Source organism: Felis catus, chromosome A2, assembly GCF_018350175.1.
Source record: "Felis catus isolate Fca126 chromosome A2, F.catus_Fca126_mat1.0, whole genome shotgun sequence".
Taxonomy (NCBI): domain Eukaryota; kingdom Metazoa; phylum Chordata; class Mammalia; order Carnivora; family Felidae; genus Felis; species Felis catus.
Window position 1 is genome coordinate 127677590 of NC_058369.1, and position 16577 is coordinate 127694166.

Genomic DNA, 16577 nt, shown 5'->3' on the forward strand with positions numbered 1-16577 from the left:
CCTGAGCTGGAGCGGGACGCTTAACCGACTGAGCCACCCAGGCGTCCCCCAAAGCACCTTTAAATGGCAGAATTAAAAACATTTTAATCTAGTATTTCATGTTTATCTTTCAAAGCTGAGGAAGTAAAGGAAGAAGGTGATTTATACATAGAAATCACAGGAGTTGGGTGCAGGGTTGAAAAGAGAAGGATAAAGATGGCCCTAGAGCTGCCTTTAACTCCATGTGCCCTCAAACCCCCAAACAGTAGTCATGATTTTAACGTCCTTCCTCAAACAAGTAGGTTGCCAGGGGGTTAGTGAGCATCCCCCACCTTGTCTATACAGAGGGAAAGCGGGTGGTAGCAGTGTGCAGAGTGTAACGTCCCCGTTCACAGGTGGGGAGGTGAATGCCAGCCATGCTGCAGCAGGAGGCTGGTCTTCCCACTGGTTCCAGCTCACTGTGTTTCCACACACTCCATTCTGTTCGCTGTTTCTGTCTCTAACCTTTCCGTTCTGACATGAAACACGGTTTTTCTTTTGTTCCCATTTCATTCTTTATTTTTCACAAACTGAATTTTCCCAAGTGCTTAAATTAATGTGTGGCTTTAAGAAGTAATTATTTCTTCTTCCTTCCACTGTCAGCGGCATTGACTGGGAGCCCAGCTCTGCTCTGGCAAATGAGTGGGCTTGTTAACACTTGCTTTGGTAGGCGGGGAGAGGACATAGGGCTGATTCCTTGAAGGTCACTAATAAACAAAGGCTATTTTAGTACTCTTGCTGTTACATGGACTATTCCTTCTTTCAACCAACTCCTGGTTTTTATTTCTCTCAGCTCTTGGTGAATTTCATAATAAAATTCTTTATGAAACTATTTAACCATTATTAAAGAATTCTGTGCCTAAATTCTCTTCAAAAATTAAAGCACAAGTGTGATTAGAAGTTAATTGTGGTCCTATTGACTTTTTAAAACTAATTACTTATGAATATGCAAACAATGAATATTAATTGTCTACTCTTTGCAGAGCACTCTTCTAGGTAATGGACATGCATCACTGAACAAAATTGAATTCCTTCTTTCATAATTTAAACTTAAGATAATTTCACCATAGTACTGGCCAAAAGCATATAGAAGCAATTGCCAAAAATATAAATACAGGGATAAAAATCAAAATACCCAGTATTTTCTAACTAGGTTGGTTTAAAAGGTTGGTTTTAGCCTCCCTGATGGGAGAAAGGCAGAACACTTGTCCAAGTGATGACTGAGGGAGACTCAGGTTCTGAGGCAGGGTGGGAGGGATGAAGCTTTTTCAATCACAAAATATTATGCTGGCTCCCCCAAAGGAGGTTTCGGCTCTTCAAATATTAACTCCACTATTAAGTTAGTGCAGGTGCCATACATACTCTAGTAATAGGTGAGCTGTCTGTCTGAGGGTTCGCTGTTCTCTGAGTTTCCATGGGTGTTTCAGTGGGAAACCAGACAAGGCCACATCAGAAACGGCTAGTTAGATGCCACATGAAACCAGCAATGGCTCATTTTGAGTTAGATTTTCAAAAGCCCATTTATTCTACAATGAAATTTCATTAATTTTTCGCACTCCACAGTCTAAAGCTATGTGATGAAAAATCTTGCTTTATCTCTGAGCCAAGGCAGTATAGATTTTAAAAAAGAACACATTGAATTGTATACTGTATTTTTTTTAAGTTTATTTATTTAGTTAGTTTTTAGTAATCTCTATGTCCGACGTGGGGTTTGAACTCACAACCCCTAGATTGAGAGTCGCATGCTCTTCCAACTGAGCCAGCCAGGTTCCCCTTAGATTTTTTTTAAAGAGCCAGAACATCTTGTTGTCACATGTTTGTGTTGAAAGGATTAGGGAGAATCCTAATTTCCTCCAGGTGTTATGGCATCTCTTCATCACAGCTGGTCGAAAAAGGACTGGAAAGACGATCTCTCCCTGATTGTTAAAAGTGGTAGTCTTGCCTGACCAAAAGAACAAAGGACAGGGTAAGGGTAAGGCAGAAAGTCCTTACCTGACTGCTGGAAGATAACTACATTGTTCCAAACACAGAACTGATGCTTGTTGAGTGAATAAATGGTGACCTGTTCTTGAACATGTACAAAACGCCTCCAGAAGACTCCAAGAAATATTTAGGGTGGGAAGTCCTTTACAGGAAGCAGGTCTTCTGTGAACTGGTGACGTTTCCTCTGTGAGTGAAGGTGGGCTCATGTTTTTACAAAAACTTTATGAGGCTGGGAAAGTTCAGGATGCTTCTGTTAATTAAAATGATCTAGATCCCCATGTTTCAACACTTGTTTAGCCATAGCATCTTGTTAAGCAGAAATTCTACATTTAGAACAGATAGAAGTGGAGCTTCTCTGGATGGAGAAACCTGGAACACACTCTCCTTGGATCCCTTCCTCCACAGAAGGATCCATAGAATGCAGTTTGAAAACAGAGGCAACAGATCAGTTCTGGGCTGATTATCTAAATCCTATGAACAGGTTGAAGTGTATTTAATTTTTGCCCTTACTGTACCTCATCCTAAAGTTAAAACTTTGATCCACTGATTTCCTAATCAAATTCTAGAAGGTTACTCAATTTGTTCTTGGCTTCATGTAGAAAAGAAAAATACTACCAAACTTAAGCTCCACAGATTGAATACTATGACAAATGCTATAATATAGTCTGCCATTTGACATCAACTTTGCTTTGAGTCTTCCAATTTTCAAGGCAAATGTATGAGGGATCAAAGTTCTACTTGAGGGGGGAAAAATATCACTGCTTAAGACCCCATCATTAAAATGTTACATGACAGTACATAAGACTTAGGGAATGCATTAGAGGTTGGAATGAGTTTCATTTGATCATTTTCTTTTCATGTTGTTCCTATCATTCAATTTATTGATAATTTCACTGATAGAGTTTCATTTGATAAAAAGTTTGGGTCTTCTAACAGAGCCCAAGATCGTGGTGAGTACTTCTTTTTTCCTTTTTCTTCTTTCTTTCTTCATTTCTTTTTTTCTTTTGCAACAGTTTTATTGAAATAATAATTCACATGCCATATGATTCACCTATTTGAAGTATGCAATTCAATGGTTTTTAGTATAGTCACAGAGTTGTGCAACCATTACGACAGTCATCTTTAGAACATTTTACATCACTTTTAAAGGAAGCCCCTGGGGAGCCAGGATGGCTCAGTCAGTTAAGTGTCCAACCCTTGGTTTCAGGTCAGGTCATGATCTCACTGTGAGTTCAAGCCCTGCATCAGGCTCTGTGCTAACAGTGCAGAGCCTTCTTTGGATTCTCTCTCTCTCCCTCTCTCTTCCCTCCTCTGCTCTCTCTTTCTCTCTCTCTCAAAAATAAATAAAAATTTAAAAGGAAGCCCCATTATCTTTTCAGCTATCACCCTTTTATGCGCTCTACCACCCTAAGTAGCCACTAATCTACTCTTCATCTCTAGAGGTTTGCCTATTCTGGCCATTTCATATACATGGAACCACATGATTTGTAGTCTTGTGACTGGCTTCTCAGCACAATGTTTTCAAGGCTCATTGATGATATAGCATGTAATCAGTACTTCATTCCTTCTTATGGCTGAATAATACTCCATTGTATGAAGAACCACATTTTGTTATCTATTCATCAGCTGATGGATATTTGGATTGTTTCTACATTTTTTTGACTATTATAGATAATGGTGTTATTAATATTGTATACAAGTTTTTCCATAGACATGTTTTCATTTCTCTTGGGTATATACATAGGAGTGAAATTGCTGAGTCAAATGCTAATTCTATATTTAACCATTTGAGGAACTGCTACCAGCAGTGTATGAGGGTTGCAATTTCTCCGTTTCCTCACCAACACTTGTTATCTGACTTTTTTATTATTACCATTCTAGTGAGTGTGATGTTGTACCTCATGGTTTTGGTCTGCATTTCCGTAACGACCAATGATGTTAAGCATCTTCTCATGTCCTTATTGGCCATTTGTATATCTCCTTTGGAGAAATGTCTACTCAGATACTTTGCCCATTTTTAATTGGGTTATTCACTTTTTATTATTGCATCATAGGGGTCCTTTATATACTTTATTTTTTGAGAGAGAGAAAGAAAGAGCATGAAAGTAGTGGAGGGGCAGAGAGAGAGGGTGAGAGAGAATCCCAAGTAGACTTGGCTCTGTCAGCACAGAGCCCGATGCAGGGCTTGATCCCAAGACCACGAGATCATGACTTGAGCTGAAATGAAGAGTTGGATGCTTAACCAACTGAGCCATACAGAATCCCCACGGGTACTTTCTATACTCTAGATGCATGACTCTTATTAGATATATGATTTTCAAATATTATCTCCCATTCTGTAGGTTGTCTTTCACCTTTTTGATAGTATCTTTTGGAAGTACATAAGTTTCTCATTTTGGTAACATCCAACTTATCAATTTTTTCCTTATCTAGTTTATGTTTTTGATGTCATATGTAAGAATCCATTTCCCAATCCAAGGTAACCAAGATTTATCCCTATGTTTTCTTGTATGAATTTTATAGATTTGGCTCTTACATTTAAGCCTTTGATTCATTTGGAGTTAATTTTTGTATATGATTATTTTTATTATCTCTTTCTTCTTTCACTTTTAGGTATCCAGAGGTGGAAGAATCAAAATCAAGACAACCTGAATGAATAACATGTAGAAATATTAATAAACTGGTTATTAGTGTATTGAAGAAGGGGAATATTGAGGCAATGGGGTTAGTTGGTTTTATGTTTGTATGACATATTGTGTGATCTACACATCCAAAGCTTTCTGGGTAAAATTGTGGTCAAACAATATTCAGAATTTCATCTCCACTTCCTTGCAAATGAACACTTCTTCCATTTTACTTATGAATATTCATACCTTGTTTCCATTCTTGCTATACAAGCTGTTTTGAACAGTGCTGCTTACATAACCCAGCTTTTGTTCCTCATTAAAAAAAAATCTGCTTTCTCCACAGGCATACACATACACACACACACACACACACACACACACATACACACACACACAATGCTACCTCTTTCCAATATGCTCATGTGTTTGCTGGCACAGATGTCCCTACAATTCACCTCTTCTCATCACTCACCTTTTAAGTCTTGTATACATCTGAAGTTTCTTATTTATTTTTACAGGCGCATTTCAGCATGGGGCCAATCTGGATGATAAGAGGAAAACCCACAATGGTAAGGAAGGGCAAGATAACACACTAGAGTATTTAGTCATTCCTTTGTGTTTTAGTATAGAAATGTAAGATTTAGCCATGGAGTAAGTATAATGCATAATTATCACATTTGGGATGCTAAACACAGACACTGCATTCACTCTGTGCAGAGTTAGATGTGGTTCATGGAAAATGCAGGTTTTGCATTTTTCCAACAAAATAAGTGAGTGGGGGTGGAAGGAGACTGGCATTCTGATGATTATTTCAGAATACTAATGCCTACAGAAGCCGTGGCAATGTTGGCTGGTCTCCACTGCATTATGTCGACAGAAAATTGAGGGTTTCCCATTCCTCATTAGATGTCTCTTATGGAAGCAGCCCAACAGGTACTTTTGATCAACCAACAAGGAATTCTTTTGCCCCTCTATGAAGAAAACATTGTCTGAGTGCTCAAGGAGAGCCAGGCCAGGAAAACTAAAATAATACTCGTGAAGAGACTGGAAGACAATTAAGTATCAGATTATGTGATCCTGAATATAAGGGCCACAGAAGCACAATGAGGAGGGAGGTCAGTGAGCCTTGGTGGTGGGAGTGGTGGAGGTGTCATAAAGCTTTCATGGAGTATGTAGGTTGGGATTGGGTTGTGGAGAATGAAAACAATTTTTAACATTAAAGGAGGAGGGGAAGAAGGGCTACACCTTATGTGAGGGAGAAGGACAGAAACTAAGCCTGATGATGGACCAGGCACCAGAGCAGGCCTTGTTACAATCTCACTTAGAATGTTTAACAACTCTGAAAGGGGGTGCGATAAGTACCCCTTCAAGGAGTTTAATTACTTGGTCCTGGTCACACAGCTTCTAAATAGTAACGTAATGTTTGGACAAAAAGTTCTGAATTTCTTCCCCAGCAACGCACTTTATAGCTGCTGTCCTGCAGGCTCAGAGACTGGAGCTATGATCAATTCTCTCTGCTTCAGCTCTGGTTCCTTCCTACTGCTCTCTCTGACTTACCAGGCAACACAGAGACTGAAAACCTCTGTCAGATCAGTGGGTTCCCAACTTGTGGATCCTTAGAATCTTCTCAGGAGTTTAAAACAAGCAAGCAAGCAAACAAACAAATAGGATCTATTTCTAGACCCCACTCCAGACCTAATGAAACCAAACATCCAGAGATAAGATGCTTAGATCATTTCCAATTGTCCTCCAGCACTCCATATATTACCATGGAAAAGTAGGCCAAGTGATAAATGTCTGTCAAATGAATAATACATTAGCTAAAGTCATTGTTTAATCTAGTGATTTGATGACTGTAAGTTTCTTGTTTGCCTTGTTTTGTTTCTTCAGTATTATACCATGGTCATTCTTTTGGGGAAATATCTATTTCTGAGTGATGAACATGAGGACTGTGGGCTTTTCCCAGCCTGGGGTCCATCCATTTGGAGTGAACCCAAAGTGCATTTCACCAACGCTTACACAAAGGCAGATGTGGGGCACCTGGGTGGCTCAGTCGGTTAAGCATCTGACTCTTGCTTTTGGCTAAGGTCATGATCTCATGGTTCATGAGATCGAACCCTGTGTTGGCCTCTGCGATGACAGTGCAGGGCCTGCTTCGGATTCGCTTTCCCCCCTCTCTCTCTGCCCCACCTCTCAAAATAAATAAATAAACTTAATTTTAAAAAAAGGAAAGAAAGGCAGATGTATGTCTCCTGGCACTGTGGGAAGATCCACACACCAACTTGCTTTGCAATCCTGGCTCTCTTTTAATCCTAGTCTAACCCAATTGTGTTAAAACCAGCCTTGACTATTTCTATTTTCCCAGACTAACACATCGATATTTTGTATCCTCTTTACAATTGTCCTATGGACTAGAAAGGTGGTTGATAGACCCTTGCTGATTTTCCTAAATGTGCAAATCAATAGTGGTTGCTGACTTTTGTAGTAGGGTAGAAGACGGGAGATTGGCAAGTAAGCTTACTTGGTCTTTATTAATTCCATTTGTAATGTGATTTAATGTCCAGTTGTAGATGGGTTTTGGGTTGTATTATGTTCATCAGGTTGATTTAAACATTGCTTGATTTGGTTGCAAAGTGAAGTGCTTGATCAAGTGGTTCTGTGATTTTTCCATCACTTTTCTTTCCATATCCATCCATTTTACCACGTGACCAAGGCTTCCCACTGCATCATCCAGATCTCACAGAGACATGCGATTGGAGATATGCGACCATGCAACTAGAAATATGGGAGTTCTCTAAGTTTAAGAGTGCTTCAGAAAAACAGGAAAAGTCTAAATGAGATTCACCTCCCTTTAGTATCCAGTGGATCTCAGATGATATTTCAGCTTTGGTTCATTTTCCCTTCTGCATTTATTATTCCATTATTATAAAATGTCACTTTGCCTATAAAATATTTTGCCTTGCTGTCAAGTTTTATTTGGTTCAGGTTTTAAGTCAGAAGCATTTGTGGCTGAACACTCCTGTCTGTGCCAAAGGAATTTTCCAAGCTACAATGTTTGTTAGTTTTGTAAATACACACATTGTTTCTAAGGTAGTGTGGGAACAACATTGGCTTAAAAAAACTACACACTAAAGCAAAAGACACACATTCGCAATATGACTCAGGTCTGATGGGAACATTCCTTATCATATAAACTGAACTTTAAAAAATTGCTTTTAGAATTGATTTAGGTGGAAGGAAAGAGGCAAATAATCTATGCCATTCATAGGACAGTAGTCACTAGGGAGAAGAGCAAACTGTTTGAAGCAAAAAGAAAAGAGTTCCTTAAAAGCTCTAACACACACGAGATGATTCAGTTTTGCCACATTAGCCTGGTCTGCTCCACTTTCCCACCCACCATTTCAATTTTAGTGACCTTTTCCTTATCATCAGGCTTTCAAAACCATCATCCAAATTTCCAGCTGCTTCTCCTGCCTGTAAAACACCAGCCAACCTGGTGGAAGCTCCCACCGTTGCCCTTTCCTCCTACTGCTTCTTCCTAAATAGAAACTCTTCATTAAATTAATTGTCTCCATCTAGTTTGATGGGCAACAGCCTGTTACCAGGGGCCTATCCCTTCCCTTAGTCTTTGAAAGGGGAACGAATCAAAGTACTGACTGTAGTGCCATGAGAAACAGTTTTTATTTTTAAAAAATCCAATAGGAACTCTGGTTAATTGACACATTCAGTATGTTTTAGTTTGTGCCCGTAAGATTTATATGACCAGACAAATGTAATGTTCTACCTACAATCTACCAGATTGCTTTTACCATAAAATAAGCCTTCTTTATTGCTGATGTTTGCAGGGTGCGTCCCTTATGCAGTGCATAAGAAGAGACATGAATTATTTTTTTTTTTAAGAAAGCCAATGATTCTCATATAAATCCAGTTTTCAAGTGTTTGTCAATAGACAAGATAGCTTACCATCACCTATAAGGACATGGGCCCTTTTGACAAGAGCATAAATCAGTTAATAGATTTAACTTATTTTCAGAGAAGGGGATTTACTTTAATGAGGTTTTGCTTTTGCTAAATCTATCATGGATGGAATTCCTACCTTTATCACAACTCCGGATGAATTGCTTAGACCACCCTTTAGAATGTGTCACAATGGCCACTGTCAGCTTTCAGTCACGACAACAGAGGAGCACCAGTGATTTGCGGCGAGTACCACACTGATGTGTATGTACTCGTGGATTATCTCCATTTCAGACTCCATTGCTACCAACCGAGTTGCATTAGGTATTGCTCATTATGACTGAATAACTGTATTTTAAGTTGCATACAACCTTACTGTATGAATAAAGGCTAATAAAGAACCAATGGGGAAGGAAAATCCGAAACTAAGTGTACTAAAAATATTCTACATTTTTTTTTTGTTAATTTACAATAAAACTGAGGCCTTCCGATGAAGCATCAATCCACTTCTCACTGAAAAGCGAGGGTGCAGGCTTGGAAATCATCTCACTTGGTCATAACCAATGCTCAACAGTGAGATCTGATAGATCATTAGCAGGAAAAAGGGAAGAAGTGTGGTTCTAGCTGAAGGTTAGGGAAAGAGACTGAGAAGACTTTAATGTCATGCAAAAAATAAATCATGTGCAAAATAATGGGCCCATGTGTGATTGCTCCGTGAGCTTGCTTTTGCACTTAGATTATCCCTCAATACGTTAGACTTCTGGACCAAAAGGAAAGGTGAAGGATAGGGGGCAACAATATTTTCAGGTGATCCCAGCCAGGAGAAAATGCAGTAACTGTACAGTTGAGTTCAAAAGCCAAGAGGCAGCAGACATCCCTGATTCAGCCACATAGACAGCCCTTTCATGGCAATTTGCAAAGGTGGGTTTTTGTACTGGGTCCAATTGTCTTGATAAATAGTGCAGCTGATAAAAGCCTCCTGGCAAGGATCTTGCAGTAATTGAATAGATCCCCAGGCTGGCTGCCATCCGGGAATATAGTCCCAGACACCCGCATGGCAGGGCCACTGGGCAGCTCACCCTGGTCAGGAGTACCTCCCTGCTCTCAGAGCCAGAGGCTGCATTCCCACTTTAAAGGAGTCTCATTTCCCCCATTTTCCAAGAACAATGGGTTTTCAGCCTTTAGTGTGCCTGGGAATCCACTGAGCTTGGCTCACTCCAATTCTCCCGTGCACAGAATGGACGGTGATTTAATGTGGATTTTCATTTCTGCCTCAACAGAGTGGATTTCCTGCATGAATCACCTTTATTGTGGTTTTATCCTGGGCCACTTAGCCAAGTTATAAATGATCTTTAGAGGCATGAGATAAATCTTCTGCCCCTTTGATTCACCAATTCTATGAACCAAAAAAGCTTAGGCTTATTTAGCCATCTATTTTCAGAGACGCCAACAAGGCTTTTGGTAGGCTGACGGCAGAAGACGGATGGGCAGTTTTGGGGTTGTCTATGAAATGGCTCGTGCGAGAATTCCTTGTATTCCCTGCCCTGTCATTTGTCTTCCCAAATTCCCTTAGCAGATCTTCTTCCACCTCCGAATTCATGCTGTGTGCAGGGCTCTATCTTTTCAAAGTTGCAACATTGTTCCTAATACCACCTTGAACAGGTTCCTCTGAATACCGACTGGGGCATTTCTGGGTAGGATGGGCCAAAGTGGGTTCCACGAACTTCCAGGATCAGCCTCATTAACTAGGTGAAGCTATCAGGGTTCTATTTTCCCTTCCTCTCTCTCTACGCAAAGAAACAAACAAAAAGCAGAGATTGCATTTCAGACAGTTAGTTGCCTTCCGAACAGATCTTCAATTTTTTCTTTCACCCTCCGTCAGTCCTTCAAATCAATGTCTTATTTTGGGAATGTTCCTAGTAGCTCAAGGCGGTTCACAAAGAGTAGATTTCCTGGGTGAGCATGTGAGCAGTCCCCCTGATGACAGGGGCCCTGTAGGCTCTTGGAGCTCCTCTTGGGACTGGCCTTGCTTGCCCGAACGAGGCTGCTCTGCTCGTCTCTCCACTGCACGTTCCCTTCCCAGAAGCCAGCACTCGGGTAATCTGTCCTTGTCCGGATCTGGCACTGATGTGTATAAGTAAACATCCAAAGGCAGCAGCCAGCTAAGGAGCATGGCTGATTCCTCCCTGCTCATTGCAGACCTCTGTCTGGGGCTCACCCTGTCACCTGGTGAGTTTGTCTTTTTGCAGGGGATAAGTGCCACTAGAGGCAGTTGGGAGTCTTCCTCAACAGGTTGACTTTCATTTCTAATGAAGCTTTTCAGAGACACCCTGGCCCTCGACTACATACCAGGAGGAGGACATGAGGTAGACCCTCTATGCAGGTTTATGGATATGCTCTGTTGGTCCTTCTATGATAACAATTTGTGCCCATTTCATACATCAGTGCCTCTTCAAAGTGATGGCCAATACCCCAAGAGGGACCTTAGCTGGATGAAAGTTATCAGCTGCAAAGCCCAGAAGTTCATTTCCCTGGCAAGATGGAAATTTGGCAATAGTTTAAAACTTTATTTTTGAAGTATAGGCACATGAGCAGTTATAAAAAAATAATACAGAGTGGCCTGATGTTACCATTATTCAGCTCTCCCCCAATGATACCATTTTTTTTTAATTTTTTTTTTCAACGTTTATTTATTTTTGGGACAGAGAGAGAGAGAGAGACAGAGCATGAACGGGCGAGGGGCAGAGAGAGAGGGAGACACAGAATCGGAAACAGGCTCCAGGCTCTGAGCCATCAGCCCAGAGCCCGACGCGGGGCTCGAACTCACGGACCGTGAGATCGTGACCTGGCTGAAGTCAGACGCTTAACCGACTGCGCCACCCAGGCGCCCCTGATACCATTTTTTATAATATAATACACTAATACAATTAGGAAATTGGCAATATTTTCATGGCAAAGGAGAATAAGCATCAAAAAGCCTCAAATGTACACTTAGTATTTAGAGTTTTGGTCCAAATTTATTTCTTTACTTAAAGAATGGCTAAAGGCGTGCCTGGATGGCTTAATTGGTGGAGTGTGCAACTCTTGATCTCGGGGTTGTGAGTTTGAGCCCCATATTCAGTGTAGAGATCACTTTAAAAAAATCTTAAAAAAAAAGAATGGCTACAAATTAGTCACATGGGGACACTCCATGTGTCCCAAAAAATAAGGTGCCCGTTAAAAGCCATTGCAGGCTATTTTGACCTCTACTCTCACACAGAAGAGATTCTATGCAAAAAGTGGTACACTATTCAGAAAGAGAGGCTTTCAAAAATAAGGGCCTCCAAACACTCTTAGTTACCTTTAAAAATAGGTGTTCTTGGCTAATTGGGTCACTCCTGGCATCTTTTTATGGGGTCCAATTCCTCAGATATCTTGACTACTATGCTGGCTGAATGAAGTTCAGGAATAATGGAAGAGCCAGCCTTTTTAATAATCGTGTACCTAGGATGGGTTGGCAGAATGTGGTTGATATTTATTTATTACATAGGAGGTAAGAGCTCAGCTCCTGAACTCAGACAGGACAGGCTTAAGTCTGTCTTAAACAGACTTTCTGATAAAAGTTGACTTTGAACAAGTTATTTGACTGCTGCTCTAAGCCTCAGTATTCTTGAGCATAAAATGAGAATGACATAGTACCTGAGAAATCAGTGCCAATTGATTGGAAAATCTCGGGCATATAGTAGGTGCACAATAAATTTAGCTGCTGGTATGAATAATCACTTTTAATTAGGGTATTCTGGGTAATAATTTTTATTTCATTCAGTTACTTCAAAGTCAGTCCAGATAATTTGTGAAATATCTTTCAGTCTTATGGTATGAAAAGTAGCTAGAGGAGATTTACTGTTCCTCATATTTGGAGAACCATTTGGATTTCCACTGAAGTTATTATTTTCAAATAGTAATTGCTTAATATCCCATCATGCATTATAAATCATTACATAACTTCCAGATTAACTGTTGAAAAGGTTTGTTGAAAACTGTTTGTTGAAAAGGCATAATAACATAGTCTAAAATTGGATCAAAACATCGTCACAAGATTTTCAAGTCTAAAGTTAATATAACCTAGGTCTGTATAACTAACTTAAAGTTAATGCATCTAGACCCATATTTACCTGGACATTTATTTCTAAGTAACAGATATCGAGTTGGCTGAGTGGCTCAGTTGGTTAAGCATCCAACTTCGGCTCAGGTCATGAACTTGTGGTTCAGGGTTCAAGCCCTGCATCAAGCTCTGTGCTGACAGCTCAGAGCCTGAGACCTGCTTCAGATTCTATGTCTCCCTTTCTCTCTGCCCCACCCCTGCTCATATTCTCTCTCTCTCTGTCTCTCTCTCTCAATATAAATAAATATTTAAAAAAAAAAAAAGAAGGTAACAGATATCATTGGAAGTGCTTGTAACAATCAAACATTAAGGAACATTAATTGTTTTTGAAAAAATGTGTATTTGTTGTGAAAAGTAGATCTGTTACCATGGTTGCCTATGTCTTGTTTATAATTGTAGGTTTTCTGTTCCTGGGAGTTAAAGTAGTTTAGGAACCCATAGCAAATCTACCCTTTCAACATCAGCCCTACCTCAGTTGATAATTAGTTAATAAATCACTGAAAATTGTATGTAAATAATTTCAGACTTTAGATTTTAGAGTGAATGGAGAAGCATCCCCAAAATATGTTTACACTTCTTTTTAAACAGAATATTAGACTCCCATTTATGTTGGCATAAATTAGTAGCATGAAAAAAAATCTCAAAATTTTTCTGAAGAATTATCAGCAAACAGTGTTGGGAAAATGAAAGGAGCCTTGATTGTTATGAGGTTTTGTTGCCAGATAATGTGATGCTTTGTAAACAAAGACTGCTCTACAGTGATCTAGCACAAAAGGCAGACCTCTTGGATTGGAAATATGTCCTTTTAGGGTTTATATTTCAAAAACTGACACCTCATAAGTAACTCTAGTCTTTTGGCTTCTTATACTGAGAACCAACCCAAGTGAATTCAGTGCCAGAAAAGGGCACTGATGCCCAGGACCAAAACTCAATCCTCTGTATCAAATGATCATTAGCAATGTGTATCTATGCTTTCTTGGTTTTCCTCTTTTGGGGAGACAGAGCAGACAAAGTTGCTGTCTTGAAATTTTTGTGAACTGTGTTTTCAGACTAACAGAAATGTTAGAAAAGATCTGTTTCCACTTGGATTCTAACAGTGTGGTCTCAGACAAATAGACGAAACCTGAGGCAATTAGCAAGACTTTCTAGGTAAACAACCTAGAAAGATTGGCTGATCAACACAAGAAAAGGATAGAGTTTTTAAAGAAAATGTAAGTTAATATCAGATATCTGGATATGGAACTACTTTCGAGCATAAAATTAGTAATGGAAGGAATCACAAAGAAAAATAATATATTTGACTGCTTAAAAATGAACTGTCACAAGGTCAAATATCCGAATACAATTATATGCCAAACAGGAGCAATTTTAGCCACCAATAGGCACAGGAAAAACAGAATATTTTTAATATTTAACAAGTTTATATTGTAAAAAGAGAAGAGTCACTAAGTAGCAAATGATAGAAAGAGACAATTTACACTAGAAGAAATAGAACTGGCTAATAATTATAATAAGACAGCACCTAAAATTGCTAATATTAAAATAATGAAATTTAAAACAAGATACGGTCTTTTCCTTCATGAAATTAGCAAAGAATCAAAATACTAGGTATACAGTGTTACCTTTCAATGTTGTTCCCTCAGTATGGTGAAGGCCAGGGTTCTGGAGGTGAATCATCTGGATCCCAAATCCAGTTGTACGACACTGGAAAAGTTATGCAGCTTCTTTGTCAGTCTCTCATCTGTAAATAGGTATGAGAGGATACCTACTTCATATTGGTATGGTTACAGTTAATGATATGACACACATATCGCACTGTGTCTGGTACATAAGACATCAAAAACAAATGGGAGCTGCTATCAGCTACTGTTACAGTCTCATTCACTGCTGGTAGAAGTTTAATCTACAAATTGCAATAAAAGCAGAAGGCAATATGGCAATACTTAATCAAAAGCGTTAAAAATAGTCAAGTCTATTTTTAGGAAATCATTCCAAGAAAGTAATCTGTTGTGCACAAACATTATGTGCACATGATATGCACAAACACTATCTTTAGATGGTCATAAAGATAAAATGTTCCAAATGATCTAAATGTTCGATAATGGAGAAATGAATTTAACTTGATTACACAGCATCATTCTATGGTGGAGCACAACATGACTATGAAAATTATGCTTTTTGAGGAAGTTTCAATGGCTGGCATACACTTATGAAATAACATAAAAGAAGCAGAATATGAAATTATATTTACAACACACCTCAATTATGTGAACATAGATATACATTAAAGACATAAATACAGAAAACTATGAAGGAAACAACATTTTAGTGGCTGTTGTTTCTGGGCAGTGAGATTATGGGTATTTTTAAAAATATGCTTTTCTGTGCTTACTTTCTCTATAGTGCAGCTGTGTCACTTTTTCCGCAATTAAGACGAAACCTGAATTCAGAAAAGAAGATTTGAGATGGCATAGTGGGACATGTCATTTGTTCCTCATAAAATTTAAAATGTTTTCAAAGCTCTCAGAGGAAAAACAAGAGGAAATAAATCTGTAAGAGACACAAACATAAACGCATTTATGTTTTGATCTTGACTGATGCTTATATGGGCTAAACTTAATCTCCACCCACCGTCGAGTTTCTGTTTGCAACTACAGTCAATCAGTTGATTCACAATGTTTGTTTCGGGCCTTCTCTATGCCAGGCACTGGGCCCCGCAAGGGAGACCATGTTGAGCAAAGCAAGACCTGTCTTTACCCTCACTGAGGGGTCAGGGGAAGATATAGCAATTCCAGATCAAAGGCTCAACAAAGACACTCAGGCCCTCATGTATTTAGAGATTTGTAAATTTGTTAGAGCTGTTCTTTAGTTAAAAAAAAATATAAAGTGCTTTCCCTCCTCCCCCGCCCCCCCACCATTATAAGGAATGTTTTCTAAAACCAACAAGAAAAACAAGATGTCCAAAGTGTCTGAGATGCTGGCCTTGTAGATGTGGCTGGAGGAAATGGTAGCCTGGGTCTCAGGGAGGGAGTTGACGTGTGAGGACACAGGGTTGCTCGCTGTGCTCCAGGTCACAGAGAATGTCATTGTTTGTTCTTAGAAACTGTTGCTTTTGTTCACCAGCTCCCCCACCCTGCCCCAAAGGGAGCACATGAGCGATCGCAGTCCTGGCTTACTGTTCCTTTGTAAAGCACCCTCATTCCTTCTTGTCAGCATTTCTACCATTTAGTGACCTTGATAAAGATAATTAAGCAAGCAATAAAAATGGCTCAGAAGAAAGCAGGTTCATATGAAGTTGTTTCCCAGTGTGGAAGAATGAGCTCCTTTTTCACTCTGCCCCATAGTAAATACACACTCACATAGCTGCATTTATATTTGTACATGTGCACATACACATATATGCACAAATAACAATGCAGACAGGCTTTTTAGAAATCAAAAGGCTGAAGCACATAGAGACACTTTTGTTAAGAGAGAAAATGCACTATGCTATTAGTACATGAAAAATAAAACAAGATTTATATACCTTGAGGAGGCCACAAAGCTTTTCTACAAATGTTATGATTATAATCCCAAGTAAAAACAGATTAGAAAGATTTGTTCGAAATAATAGTTCAGGTAACCACCATTCAACCACCTGCAGCTTCACCTTTTGGGAAAATAATCAAGAATGAGAAAATTCAAAAGTATAGCCAGGGTAGACACTTGACTAATGCAGCCTCCCCTTCCCCCACTGGGCCCCCACTCTTCTCACTTGGTACACGTTTCTGACAAACTACATTTAGCTATCAGCCTTCCAAGACCTCTGCAGATTAGACACAGGAGTCCTCCCAACTGCCTTGGTGTAT

General features: G+C 39.4%; 1 protein-coding gene across 12 annotated transcripts in view; it reads right to left on the reverse strand.

Annotated features, from left to right (window-relative positions):
- Positions 1–16577, reverse strand: part of ELMO1 (engulfment and cell motility 1) — a 732114-nt gene that overhangs the window by 545656 nt on the left and 169881 nt on the right. For 10 of the 12 annotated variants that reach the window (XM_045053264.1, XM_045053261.1, XM_045053265.1 and 7 more), the window contains 3 exons: positions 15122–15169; positions 14352–14470; positions 5101–5169 (listed from right to left, as the gene is read on the reverse strand). The gene's annotated coding sequence lies outside the window, so the exon portion shown is untranslated. Of the gene's footprint in view, positions 1–5100; positions 5170–14351; positions 14495–15121; positions 15170–16577 lie in introns of all 12 variants that reach the window. The other 2 variants (XM_045053260.1, XM_045053258.1) reach the window with 2 other exon arrangements.